Source organism: Atheta coriaria, unplaced genomic scaffold (assembly GCF_025399875.1).
Source record: "Atheta coriaria isolate IRGN ID8LTWV9N9 unplaced genomic scaffold, Caltech_Dcor_3.1 hic_scaffold_3_pilon, whole genome shotgun sequence".
Classification (NCBI taxonomy): Eukaryota; Metazoa; Arthropoda; class Insecta; order Coleoptera; family Staphylinidae; genus Dalotia; species Dalotia coriaria.
In genome coordinates this window covers 2,727,529-2,740,844 of record NW_027045445.1, presented here as the reverse complement: position 1 = coordinate 2,740,844, position 13,316 = coordinate 2,727,529, and the positions used below count along the sequence as shown (strand labels likewise).

At 42.0% G+C, this 13,316-nt stretch overlaps 3 non-coding genes across 3 annotated transcripts; 2 read left to right on the top strand and 1 right to left on the bottom strand.

Moving 5' to 3' along the window:
* Nucleotides 1-4,477: 4,477 nt before the first annotated feature.
* TRNAR-ACG (transfer RNA arginine (anticodon ACG)) lies at nt 4,478-4,550 on the bottom strand. The gene has a single exon. It is a non-coding gene; the product is annotated as a tRNA-Arg (tRNA).
* A 189-nt stretch (nt 4,551-4,739) lies between these two features.
* Nucleotides 4,740-4,812, top strand: TRNAR-ACG (transfer RNA arginine (anticodon ACG)). Its single transcript has one exon. It is a non-coding gene; the product is annotated as a tRNA-Arg (tRNA).
* A 1,225-nt stretch (nt 4,813-6,037) lies between these two features.
* On the top strand, nt 6,038-6,110 carry TRNAR-ACG (transfer RNA arginine (anticodon ACG)). Its single transcript has one exon. It is a non-coding gene; the product is annotated as a tRNA-Arg (tRNA).
* Nucleotides 6,111-13,316: the final 7,206 nt, after the last annotated feature.

Below are 13,316 nucleotides of genomic sequence, written 5' to 3'. Positions count from 1 at the left end.
CATTACGGACCGGGAGAAATACACGCATATAAACGACACCTCCGCTCTTCGGCACACGTGCATAATCGGCATCCGCCGCCGCTGTCGTGCCATGGTATTATTATCGTAGCCATCAAATAAATCGTTATATATAAATTAGTTGTCTGTGCTCATAATGATCAAAGATTTACAGGTACCTTTTGGTAAAACGTATCGCATTAATCTGTCTTATGCATCGTGCACATGCTTTCACATCGCCTCATTCCTCATAACATATTGTCCTGTGCGGTGACGCTGCGGTCGTCCGACTTCAGGTGGGTGAAGCCTTGCATTCATGAGGACTCTTCTGCAGCGCATCAATGTGTGTATTTCTTCTGTTGGACCTTGTTGGCGTGCACTTCATCATATTCTCGTTTATCACATTCTTATTTGGGCAGATGCACTTAAACATCAGCGACATCGTTGTGGTCACGAGGCGACTGTTAAATATTGCGTCCTATTGTGATGTTAAAGATGCGATCGCGACGCACACCCTGCTCGTGTCCGAATGACTTCCAGAAAAGGATGGCGGTGGATTTGGCGCACCGCTGTGATGGCCCATTCATAAACGTCGTGCGACCGCCACAAATATAACACCACGCGTGGCCGAGAACCACGTCAATGAGTGATAGTAAACGACGGTGATGTGTTGTTGGCTGTCGCTTTGAGGTGGAAGTTACTAATAAATTAACTGCCCACATGCGTGCTTACACCGGTCCGAACCGCATCTGACAAGACACAAGACGGACTGAACTCTACAGAAAAGAAGATGCACACACACACACTAAGGTAATATACTTTGTGATACATTGATGCTTGAACGTGCGTCGATAATTCTAAATGTCGCAACGAGCACATAAACAATACTGCACGTACCGGCCAGTCAGTCGGCGTGAATTATGTGACACCTTTATGAACCATACATTGAATTTCAAAAACCAAAACGGGTCTTGAATTCATTGTAATATATGAATTCAAGACTATTTTGAATATTAATAATGTATTTCCAAGTTTGACAGCCACGTACTTACCTACTATTGAGACCTCCTTCTGCAAATGTTGGAAAGCAATATAAAGTTGTTGATTATCGAGCGCAGCTCGGAGCAAAGCCAATTTTATCTCTCAATATCCCGATGGCGTGCAGAAAACGAAGAACTATCGTTACGCGATGGCTACGTCGAGCTGCCATAACAAATAACTGCCCCCCAATAACCAAACTTCAATATGACACACTCTGCGGATGATATCTTTCAAGTTTTAGATGACAGAGACGTCAAGCAAAAGCGATTGGCGAACTCTTGCCGAGTTGGAGAGTTTTCCTCTTCGCAAAGGACGTAAAAGAAGGACGAACGAGAAACACTACAGTCGCAACTGTCCATCTGTCGCCGCTTGCGGTCCAAGGAAAAGGCTCGTTGCTCAGCTTGATGCGGAACATATTCGTCTGGACGAAGCTGTCTTTACAGGGTTTTCTTCGATTCGATCTTACTTTGACTCGTCTACTACTTGGACATCTTATTTCTTAGTTACGGTTATGATTGTGTTGTCAGCTGTGCTTCGTTGTCCATCTCGACATTCTATTGCACCCATGCGAAAATCTTTTGATGCAGTTATTAGTAAAGAGAGCCAGCTGGTTTGATAATTAATTACAATAAGTATACAATCAGAATTTTATTAAAATTGTATTAAAAGTTTTTTTTTTTGCCATGCAGAATGTAAAACACTTTTCACTCTAAGTCTGAACAGTTTTGTTCATTTGTAACAATCGCACGGTGGAGTGCAATCAAAGAAGCGGCATGTTTGAACTGTTCGCTTCGTTTTCGCGAAGTGAAGAGACAAAAGTAATGCGCCGCCGCCCTTACCTCGCCTCCCATCGTCGGCCGCACGAAGTCGACTTTGCCATTCGCGCCCCCGACACTTTTGTCAATACAGTAAAGGCCATAAAGACCACTCGTGTCATCGGGAATGACGAAACTTTTGCTTCAATTCCGTCGCGTGGTCGACGAGCGCGCGGACGTGAAGGGAAAACTCTTCGTCTATCGCCATTTCAACGTGTGTGACCTTTTCGTTTACTATCCAATTCTCATCCAAACATCATATCTTTGTTTTCTGTGCCGCCCGCGTCTGCTGATTGTCAGACGGCAAAAAAAAAAACGCATTCAGTATAAAGAATATTAAACTTGAATTTGGAAAAGTAGCTCATTGTCGCATTCGCAGGTGTCCCCAAACACTTGCAATCGAAGTTTCCTTCAATTTTGTGACAAACACAACAAGAATAATGTCTTGAAAGATAAGTACGCAAAGTGAAAATGATGAGTAGAACAAAAGTAGGCCGAGAGTAGAAATTTTGATGGGTATTTTATTTATTATCTATATATTTCTCCGTCACTTGAATATAGTTGGGTACTGCCTTGGCTTGTACGATTGCGTTGTCGATACGAACCTTTTTAATTGGTTTGTGAACGTGTCATTTGTGGGGCATTATTAATGGTAATGAATAAACGTTTCGTTTTGTTTTACCGCTCGGGCGGCTTGAGCGCGATGCATCTCGCGCTTGCCTTCGCTTCGAGATTGATCTCGGTGGTTCCGACGAATCGATACACATCGAGAGCGTCTGCGAAGAGCCGCCAAGAGGCCGGTCGCATCACGACGATATTCATCATCTGTCGATGCTACGAATTGCCTCTGACTGCACTCGAACCCCGCACCCAACACAACATTGCGGTGTAAACGCCTAGCTGGTATATGCGCTCGTTTACAAATCGAATTCGACGCACCACCGTTCAAAATAAATTGATAATAATAAACGAATCAATTTGCCCGTACACAAATTCCTTCACAATGCTTTTCTAATTTTATATAGAAAAAAAATGCTTATAAATTAATATCAGCAGACTGAAATAAAAACTCAACACAAACCCATCCTATTGACAGAATTATGGCACACACAATTTATGTACATTTGTAATCCTATTCAAGGTTTTATGCAGATATTACTCACTCAAGCAAGGAATATGAGTTTATCAAGCTTTTGGACGTAAATCATTCTGCTCCGTGGGCCTGGGCCTGCTCGGCCTGCGTCCCGCGGTTTATCTGTAAATTGCACTTTGGGCCATGAAGGCAGATCTACGGTGAAGGCCCAAACAGGGGCAAAGGCACCCAAGTCACGAAAATGAACCCAAAACGAATAAATACTACAAAATGCCAACCGCCAATGAATTTGTACTTAGTACTTAGCAAAAAACAGTAATACGTCATCAGGATACACGTCATGATAAAGCGTTCGCACAAAACATTGGGTACGGATATTCTGCGGCCTTTTGAGAAGGTGTTACCTTCATTGATAACGCCGAGCGCCAGGCTGAATATGAATGCATAAATTCTTGTACATTATTTCATTTGGTTCATGTATCAAACGTTTGTATGACGCGACGATAAACGGTCCCTAAGCGCGCGGAGGAGGAAGGAAGAATGGCGAAGCACAAAAATGCAAAAGCGTAACTTTCGAATGCAAGCGATGCTGGAGGACAGAGTGTTGCGACGACAATAGAAATTGCCGAGCGGACGAGCGAAATGTATACGCAAAGGACACAAAAAGCCATTCGTTTTATCGATAACATATTACCATGAATACAGTTTAAATTCTAACCTTTGAATTTACATTACAGCAGCACTCGCAGCGCGGCAGTTAACAAAAGACATGCGAAAGGCGCGAAATGAAGAGCAAAGGGATGAATCGCGTAGAGCGAAACATGAAAGATGTATAAATATGCAAAATTAGAAATTAAAAAAACTGGGCGAGATAGACATGCAAACAGATATTAGATATGTACCTACATGCATATTAAAATTCATTAAAAAATTAAAATTTTTCCGAAAATATTTTACAACAAACAAAAAGATCTAGAATAACGTACAAGTTTGTATTATAAAAAAAAAAGAATATACATTGGTATTGTGTATGTTCCAGCATTCCCAGTGAGCCAACAGTGGCATAGCAGCAGCAGCAGTAGTAACAGGAGAGAGTGATGTTAATGTATTCAACTAAAAGTACTCCGATGTTATCTATAATTTACGAGTTTTATGTTTATCATCCCCCTTCGCTTCGTGCGCGTTTCGAACGCATTTGGAAAAGAACTAAATGGTGATGGCGATGCCGACGTACGTATTTCGGCATTATGCGACTGTGCAAGAGTCGACGTCGTCGTGGTGGGGTATTAAAGGCACCCTTCTCAAAATTGTGATCGTAAATTATGTTCTTCTTTTTTTTTTCGTAACGAATGGAAAATTGATTTATTAAAGATTTCAGATGTAATGTTCACATGGCGGTGCCAAGCAGTGGCCATTATTTCAGATGCACGCATTAAACTTTTAACACAGCTTACGTAATATAGAATTCATTGAAAATATACAACAAATAAATACAAAATATTGATATATTAGTTTTAACCAGAAAGAGAGACGATCCTGCCAGGATTCGAACCTGGAATCTTCTGATCCGTAGTCAGACGCGTTATCCGTTGCGCCACAGGACCCCATGGTTCGGTGGGGATGATTACTAAAACAGTTAATTAATTACTTATTTAGATTTAATGATCTTTGGTATAAAAGGTCAATGTGATTGATTAATTTATGAGCATCTCAGCAGAATTATGCATAAATGCACTTTAAACCATCAAAAACAAGTTCTGTGGTTTCATCAAATGTGGTTCAGTGGTTCATCGGGTCCTGTGGCGCAACGGATAACGCGTCTGACTACGGATCAGAAGATTCCAGGTTCGAATCCTGGCAGGATCGATCTTTTAATAATTTTTAAATTTCATGAAACAACGCTTTATAAAACAAACAAAAAGCTAATAACGGCAAGTAATCAACAAAAGAACTTTGATAACTTACCGCCACGTGGATAAGAATGTGCAATGGAAGCCTGTTTGTGAAGTGTGTAAGATACGCGGCGCGTGAGGAGAAAAAGGCGACGTGGCATTAAAACGCCTCGTCACAAATCAAATCCAGCTGCAGCATAAATCATTCCCATTTTCTTTTGTCCGTCTCGATTATTTATTGCTCCTTTATGTAATCTACTCGTACAATATATACACATCCATCTTGACGGCGTGCACATACACAATTCACAACACAATTCACATCTAGCTTCGAGCATACACAAATATAATGCCCGTACAAATACAATAAATACACATTATTCGATGGATCCGAAATACATTATTATGACGTGCGATACCGCCTGTCACAAAACGGCAATAATAATGCTCAACATTCATGTTCTTTTATTCTATAGAATTGAAACATTCAGTATATTAGTTTTTAAGTTGTTAAGGTATCGATGCATCCGACAATTAAAATAGTATGAAAAAGAAAAACACAAGCACTAAACGGCTTAAACGTGTCATGCAAAGGTAATCATTTTGTTTTCGATTCGATAAATTAATTATCATTGAATATATTAAAGCGCTTTCTGCCTGGGTCAAGCTTGAAGCTTTCAGAGAACATGTAATTATGGGTAATTAATTTGAAGAACCACAATGCGATGTAAATACATAACACGTTTCGATCATTTTCTGCGTTGGGTTGTCTCTCATTTAAGAGCAATGCTTAGCTGTTTTCTATAGGCACATCGCTCGTGGCTTTATCATTATCTTTATATTCTCGTCCAACTATCTACATGCAAATAGAAAGAGTGAGCCGTAAAGTATCATTTGAATTCTTTTATTTCTCACCACAAACGTTAAAACACAAGTGAAATGCATCGAGATACCAGTCGCGGGTTTTGTAATAAAAGTAAATGATAAATAATATTGAATATAAATAAATAGATAAAATGAAATAATGCGAGCTGCACGAATAAATTATTCACAAACGTATACGTTTGTTTGAAAGCTTATTTCGGTGTAAAAATTTGTGTAATTTCTGAAGATAAATTTCTACAGAAAAATTAATTTTTGTGTTTATTAACAATTACAATAATTAAGCTGACACATGGACTTATTAACTTTGTTTACAGGGTCCTGTGGCGCAACGGATAACGCGTCTGACTACGGATCAGAAGATTCCAGGTTCGAATCCTGGCAGGATCGTTGTTTTAATCGCTTTGACAAAAATTTTTATCAGTCAGAACCGCAAATCATAGTGGTGCACTGATTGATTATGTTGATGCATAATTACGGGTTTCAATCTAATTCTTAAATGGTTTAATACATAGCAATCATATGCGTAATTGATTCTACGTAATAATTAGTATACAAAGTCCGCTGTATGTTAATAAAGCATCTTCTCTGTTTGAATTTAATAGTTATTTATACATTTATTTATTACGCTGCGCCGATCGCGGAGGCAACCATGACGCGCAGAATGCGATAATTATTCATTTATTAGCGCAGCGCAAATAGGTAAGCTCAGGACGGAAACAAAAATCACGATCGACGAACTAATTGCGCCCAATAAATATCTCAATGCGAAACTGATTGATGTTCTACGTTTCTATAATGAAGCGATTCTATTAAGCGAACAGATTGGCTCTCTTTTTCCCCACGTTGCCATCTCGTTCGCGTCCATGGCCGTAGACAGATTTGCCCGTTAATACGCTTCATCTTTCTCCACTTCTTGCACGAGTGAGCGCACTCTGTGCCCATGCTGTTCCAACGCGCCGTGTCTACTTCTTGAGCCGAAGATATAAACCTATCGAGTGTGTTGTTCTCGAACTGAGCGAAGAAATAAACATCGCTGTGATTAACGTATGATTGGTGTTATGGTGGCTCGCACGCAATATTTGCATTAAATCAAGTATGAAAATCACGGCAACGAGCATATCTGCGCCCTGCCAACCGTTTTCTATGTTGGATTGCACTTATTTATTCCTCACCGCATTAGATCGTAAATCGCGACGATATGATGATTTATGATGCAACGAGTGAGCGAGGTTTTGAAACGACCTGCCAAATTCGAAAATTACAAGCGGAGCGCCTGATTCGGATCTTTAGTGAGACACGAATATCATAAATAAACATTCTCCATTTATTAGGTTTGACCATTCTCCTAAATCATGCCTTGTATGAACTAGATTTTGTCAAAAAGAGGTTGGTAGTCGTGATTAACGAACGCAACAAGCAAAAAAAAGAACAATTTGTAAACATTATTATTTAACATTTTTTTCGGTTTTGTCGAGCGGATAAAGGTCGAAAACGGGGGGCTTTCAGTGCGCAACAGGTGCGGCAGGATTCCGGGTCGCGCGCGTCGTGCCGGCGGTGTGGCGCATCGGCAAAACGAAAACGCCACCATCCCTACCGACCCCTAAACTTTTTATTCCCGTCCGCCGTCGCTTGGTGTGCGTGCCACTACATGAATAGAATAGAAGAGGAACAACTAGGCAAGTACCATCGGCGCAGAGCTGTGCAACGCCACCGAAAAGCAGCGGCGAAGAACGATGAAAGCGGAACGCTCGCGCCGAAGAAAAAGAGTGCGCGCGGAAGAGAAAAATTGGAAGACTTGTCGGAACCGAGTGCATAGGCCACGAAAAACTGGAGTAAGGTTACTAAGTGAGCTGTCACGATATACCCGCCGTCCGGACTGAGATCAACAGTTTACTCGTCTTCTTATTTCACGGCGTACACCACTGAAGGACTGTTGAAAAGAAAAATTGGAAACGGCCGCACGATTAGAAGGCGGAAAGCTACAATTTCCATGGTGAATTTGTTTACATTATAATAGAAACATTTCTTTCTGAAAAAAAAGCAGCGAAAATATTTCAAATTTTGTTTCATCAATTTCCAATTCGAAATCAACTATAATCAGTTGGCATCAGCACAAATTACCAAACCAGAGCTGGATTTTGCAAATCATCACAATTTGGTGATTCTGAAGCATACCTTAGCTTAGGTGTTGTCTGTTACACTCTTATCAAGTAGGGTGATACAGTAGTAAACTGGAAATGTGCCAATGGTGTCAAATATTCATCGGATTATCTCTGGCATGATTCAAGTTCCGCCCTGCTTGAATCTAAACAAAACGTAACAACGTGAACAAACGAGCCCAGCGCATGGAAAATATGCGGATGGATAGTACACGATATGCAAATGCACATCGATGTCGGGGACGCAAATGACCACTTGTTTCGGATTGTTTATGCAGATCGGTGCGGTAAATAGTAGGTCGATTTGATCTAGATGCATTCGTTTGTTTGGCGCGTTTCGTTCGTTGATTCGCGTTGATACGTTGCGCGCTCGTTGTGATTCCTATTTGGCATTCCAAAATGTCATTCGTACTAATGGCCGCTCGTTGGCCGACACTCGTCGCGCAGAATGCACGGCCAGCCGGCGACCATTTCCAATTCGCCAACGAAACGAAATGTCATCCGGTGGGTGTTTGTGAAATATCTTCATGAATCAACCGGCAACTACTCATTGCACTGGCCCATTTGTAACGAGTGCGCTTTATCCGCATTAAACATGTCGAAAATGCTGGCGAGTTGCTATTATGTGTACGCACGCATCAAGCACGATTTGTTCGCTGCACGCTTGCTACTTTTCGCCTTTGCAAACCGCGCGAGCGGGGCATAAATCACAAGATATAGACGTATTATTTTCAATTAGTATGGTTAAACAGCGCGCCGATGGATTTACAAGCTATGTAATGCATGGTGAACCAGATTTAGCATGGAAGATATATATAAATTATATTTAATAATTTTCTCATTAAAACTCGTTGCTATAGGTATTTTATCTGAAAACTAAAATTAAACATGCGGACAATACTGAGAGTGTAGCAAAGAAAATATTTGCACATAAACCTACGAATGGTGCTGTGTTAAGATGTCTATCAGGTTGTTTGTGTTAATTGTAACGTTATGAGTGGGACAATATAAATGATACGTGATGTGGCGGTGAAGAGGTGTTGTTATGTGGCTGTTGTTTCCTTTCCTTAGCTGGATTACTATTCTCGCACTGTACGCCTGCTTTGTTTGTTTCGCAATGTCGAAATGACGACGACGACGACGACGAGAAGTCGACGCGTTTGCAAGGTGCCCTTGTTTGCCTGCATGTTAACGGTCTGGTGTGTACGTGGCCGACCCCAAAGTCGGGCTCGCGCACATTATTGATAAGAGGTGGGTGTTCGGGTACATGCGCGATATATTTCAGATTAATTAAAGCAACATCACATTATCTCGGCGCGCCGATCTGCGCTGTCGTAATAACTTTATAATTTAGTGCAGTTTTCTCCGACGCGCTTGCCGCTCTCCCGCATCCACCTCCATCAACTTCCATGCCACCGCATCCCCCGACCCAACCCGCCCGCGTGCTCGCCCATTATTCCTTCGGTTTCTCGGCCGTTTATTTTGCCCTCCCATAAAGAATTACAACCCATAGGCAAAGGCGAGTTTCCGCGCTGGCACCGAAAACATCCCTCGTTCCACCGCGCGGCGTCAATTCTGACGTTCTTAGACCGATAAATTATGCGCCATCTCTCACGGTTTTTGCATTCCGTACGCAAAACGATAGTGCCGCGCCGAGTCATTACTGATATACTGGGTTCACGGTTTAACTTTGCTCGTATATAATAGAAATGTTTATAACTCGCGCATTTAGCACCTTGAGCTCTCTCTTCCTAGAGAGTACGCGAGCTGTGGGGTGTTATCTTTGGCGGCATAGGCGATAAAGGCTTGGAACTGCCGCTGAAACACCGGCGAGACCAGCCGAAGATCAGGAGGTTAAGCAACATTAACTGTTTATTACGCCTTGACAGTGCGTGTGTATCAGCCGCGCAGCTTTGAGATTTACGAGCGCAAACTTTGCTCAATCGTACAAGAAGCCAGCGAAGGGCAAGAAACGTTCGTTATTAATTTGACATTTAGGAAATGAATTTATTATTTTTGACAGTATTTCCAAACTTTCTCTAATTCCGTAAATTTTTGTAAAGCAAATTAAAATTCCATCCCATTAGGACTCTAACTGTAAAATGGTAACATGAAATTTTCATCGCTTGGAACGACCATGCTAGCAAATGGGTAATCAGTTAAGTAGTTGACGCGAGATGAAACAATGTTGGGAAGATGTCGTAAATAACGTTCTTTTACCGTTAGGGAAGACGTGTCCTCGACGTCGTTATGGGCTCGGGCTGCCTCCATTGCCACCACCGTCGTCGCCGCCGTTGGAAATGTGGAAGCGGTCAAACTGCGACGAATGGCGACGAGTGGCGGCTAGACCAGCTATACTCGTAAGAGAGCAAATATACGCGCGGTCGCTAACGAATGGCGGCCTCGTAGTTGCCGAGGATTAAATTTGATCAGTGTGGACATCGAGATTCATAGCGCCATTACGGCCATGATCTACGATCGCTTTTAGAGGGTAACTATACATTTTGCTCTTCGTCGTCACTGTATACATGTATTAGGAGGCCTGCGGTCCTCCGCACGCATCCTGGATACACAGAAGAAAGACCGTCATGACATGCACCCACACCATTGCATACTCACTTCAAGCGAGTGGAAATGTTAGCAAAACTGCAAGACGGGGCAGGGAGGGAATCAGGGGTATACGCTGATGGCCATGGAATGGTATATGTTGGCTCCAGAAAGTGCCAAGAAAATATCATCGACGTACAACTTTTCCATGAGTTACGTAGTTGAAACGAGTTAAGAGTTAATGCGGCCCGAGTCCATGTGCTACTTTAATGACAACAGAATGATCTTGCCATTTCAACAATTTAAAATTTGTATTATTTATGTTTTTGACCTCGTTTAACCATGGCATGCCAAAGTTAGATCATTGCAAAATGTAAGAATTTTTTTAAGTCTCTTGTTGTCATAATGTGCAGTACTGCCAAGAGAAGAAGATATCGTCGTTTATAGTTTGGTTATGATTTAAGCATGCCTTAATGGGGCAATAAATATCATCCATTTCAATACACGACAACGATCACAGAAGCGCGCAATACATTAGAAGCCAAATGGAAAGAGGGCTTCATAGAGTCGAAGCGACTATCATCTCTTTCGGCGAGCGCGCGAATGTGCAGATGTGATGGGCTCTATGGGCTACAGCTCTGTACATGAAATTGAGGTACATCTGAAAACGAACAGTTTGCATTTGCTTCTATTTTGCTTCCAGAACAGTGGTTCGATTTTGCAACATCCAGTTAGCCTATCCAGGAGATAGCAGAAGATATATGGTCTCAGCTTGAATCGTTCCTTGAATCATTTCATAAATTCCGTTTGTATACCTACGTATTTATTGCGTTTTACATGGTTATGCTCAAGTTATTCTTAGTATTCTGCATCACTGAATACGTTGATGCATTTATTTAGGTTTTTATTACTTTAAATTACACCTTTAAAGAAAGAAACTGTTAAATTTATTTTAAGTTTATTTAAATAGTAGTTGTAGTTATTATGTACTCGTACATTAAATTCTAGGAGTTTGAATTACCCCAGAGTGTTGGCATTTTCCATTTTTTAAGTCTTCTTGACGGCGTTAATATTTCCACGAGTCTCATACAATAAAACAGAATGAACGAGTTTCATTTCATTTGCAGTTTGAAACCGTTAAAAATAATAACATAGTAAAGTTTAATAACATGTGCAAACTTTTGTCATTTTCAAATCTTTTAGATTAGCATGCGTTAATAAATTAAACTTCTTTTTCGCGCAAAGTTTCTATTTTTCGTTCCTGTTCTATTTCCCATGCATCCTTTTCCGCTATTGCACAGACCACAGTCTTTCAAAGTCGTTCGGTTTTTTTTCTCGGCTGCGTCGCCGCGACTTCTTTGCCCTGTTTCGTGTACATGGATCGCTTACAGTGCGCGGAACGATTTTTTCACGTCGCCATTAACGTTTATGGATATAAGGAAAATTCAAAATGACTACACTGACGGTTTTCCTTCCTTGCCGACATACAACCTACGCTCTACTTGCGGAATTGTTGAATGTGTCGCACGTTCGATTCGTTATGCAGCCGGTTTGCATTTACATTTATTAAATTAGAATGGGAATAGGTGACATTTGCACCCGCCGCCCCCTTTCGTGCTTCATACTTAGCACTCACATTTCAATCTTTTTTTCTGTTGTGCCCGAGAAATGTGGAATGCGACGCGATAGCTTTGAGATAAGCGCAAACTGCACGGAAAAGGGAAACCAGGAAAATTATAAAGGTACGAGAAATGTTAAATAAGTATTGATGTTGATGTGGCATTGGGTATAAGAAGTAACTTAGTGTCGTGGCGGCAGGGCGTTAGCCGGCTTTCGTCGCGCTACTTACGCCCGTCTCTTCACAGACGCTGGCTGTAGTTCTGCACTTCAAGTTGTACGTGTATATATCGACGCCACTTTTCCATCGTTCTATCGTTTTTGCTGGTGCCATTCAAAGGGAGCAAGGGGGCTGCGGAAGAAAAAAAGCGAAACGTAGCCCAGCGTTTGTTCGTTTCAGCCGGGCTGATGTTGTATGTATAGCGTCGGCGAAAAGTATGCATTTTGTTTGTCACCCGAGAGCGTCGTCGACGCTGGCGCGTCGTTGCCATCGTTCGATCGACGCGGAGAGAGGCAAGCACAACAGGACGAATACATAGTGCGGAATTATGAAAATGAATCTGCAGCCCCACGGAATTGTACAGTCGCATTCGCCTGAATCTAAAACCGCCGCGCCACCGCTCCTCTTGGTAGACTTGGTAGCTGTACGCCGACATCTCAACATCTACGAGCACAAAACATTCACCCGATCGTGGCGGCCCATCGAGCAAGTTATTCCAGAACGGTTTTAATGCGACTTCTGCGATCCGACATTGACTGCTCGTCCAAAGTCCTGCCGAACAGTTTGGAATTTTATTCGCATTTTTCAGCCATCCACACGCGATGTAATGTCAGTAAACTTGTCCGGAAATAGAAGCAATGATGCTCCCCAGACGAGAAAGTATCTGCGCAGAAAGATGATTAAATAAAAACGCAAAATAATTGCAAATTTATACCCTCGACTGGTAGCGTACGCAATCAACTTTGGAGCCGGGGTTGCGTTGCTTGTATTCTGTGAGCGTTTCGAAGTTCAGGGGGGCCAGGGTCTTGTGGGTGGAGTTGGGCCGTGATGGATGTTGGGACAGCGACAGATAAACGCAAAACACATTGATTTAATGCCTTCGAATCGTAGTTTGTTCGCGAGGAATGACTTTCCTTTTGTAATTAGAGTTTTTCCTATTCTGTTTCGCCCCTCTCATCTTTTCGCACTCGTGCTCGCCGACGTGTTTGTCCTGCGTGGGGAAAGCGTGCTTGGGTCCATACGTTCTGAACGCGTTCTCTGTCTCTCGGT